Genomic DNA, 1,485 nt, shown 5'->3' with positions numbered 1-1,485 from the left:
GATGAGAGTCTGCACAGTTTTGGGGGGTTTCTTTCTGTGAGCAGGTATGCTCAGATGGAGCCATGGCAGCCGAGGTTTGTTTTGCTCAGCTGTGTCTCGTGTCCCTGATTTTAGCAGCTTATTTGAGAACCAGCCAGAGCAGCAGTTCTTCGCCAGATTGTTATTGCAGCCTTCATGGTAATGTTTAGGTCTCTCTAGTGTTTGCCTCTACTTCTGCGCTTCCATGCCGATGCAGCTAGGCCGTGCAAGATTAACACCAGATGGGCGGCAGTGGAGGATTGAATCACGGCTGTGTATTTACTGGTGGCCATTCCCTACTATCCTGTCCCATGCACCCAAAAGCCAGCACTTGCCAGTAGCCACGGGGACACTGGTGGGTGGTGCCACTCATGAGCCTTAAACACCCACATGCTGTTGTCGGCTTCTGTTAGTGGAGACTTTATTTCTCACTCTTTTTCTTCGATTCTGGTGGAGAACAAACAGTCATTAATGATCAGTTACAATCCCCTCTGCCAGCCACGGCGCTTAATGGCCAGTCCCTCACCTCCATTACACACAAAACCAAACTGCTTAAGCTTGTTTTGAAAAGCAGCCAGCACAAATTCATTCTATTCTTTGTTTTACACTCACTTAACACAACCACAGTTCTAGGATTCCCCTGGCTAGCTGCCCCCAAATATTGATTGGGCTGGTCTGGGAATGGTTCAGCAAGAGGGAGGTTTGGGTGTCTCTTCCCCCGTGATAAGAACCCAGATAGGCAGAAAATGGATGGATTCAATTAAATGCCTCCACAAATGGGAACACCACTGTGTGTAAAGCTGCCTGTGTGGCTGTTGGCACAGAAGCTCCAGCCCCAAAAGTAGGAGGAGGCTCGGCAACTGAATCTGGGGAACCTTTGTGAGCAGGACGGCGTCTATTATAAATAGCCTGAATTTTGTCAAGCAGATGCTGCTGCTGGTCCAGAAAGTGGACATCCAACTTGTTCCATGTCTCCCTCCTTTGTTCCTACTGTCTCTCTCTTCTTGTCCGATCACTTATGGGGTGTGGTCCTGTGGTTGTGGGGGAAAGGGTCCTGGCCCAATGGACTCCTACTGGTGTCTCCATAGGGGAGTGGCTTGCTGTGGAGGTGTACGTGCTGTGGTGGCTATGAGTGGGCTACGTATTTGCATCTGCTGCATTGTCTCATGGCCCTGGGCAGGGAGGGATCAGATTGCAACAAACGATGTGACTCAAGCATTGTTTGTTGAAGGGGGTGAAAGTGGAGGCGTCTCTCGTGCTCTCTGGGTCAGGATGGGCACCTTACACATGGGATAGTGCATCCAGATTCTTCTGGCTGCGATCCTCCCTGGAGTTTGAGTCTGGTTGTTGTGGTACTATCGGCTCTGCTTCCTGAGTGCCCATGCTGTCTGCCTCTATTGACAGGCAGCAGGTCTCTGGTTCAGCTAAAATGCTAATATTAATAGTGGGTTACTCTTCCCTGTTTAT

The sequence above is a fragment of the Pundamilia nyererei genome, unplaced genomic scaffold (assembly GCF_000239375.1).
Source record: "Pundamilia nyererei isolate P.nyererei 1_Seehausen unplaced genomic scaffold, PunNye1.0 scaffold00173, whole genome shotgun sequence".
In the NCBI taxonomy this organism is placed as follows: domain Eukaryota; kingdom Metazoa; phylum Chordata; class Actinopteri; order Cichliformes; family Cichlidae; genus Pundamilia; species Pundamilia nyererei.
The sequence above is the reverse complement of the archived record's forward strand: the minus strand, read 5'-3'. Positions refer to the sequence as shown.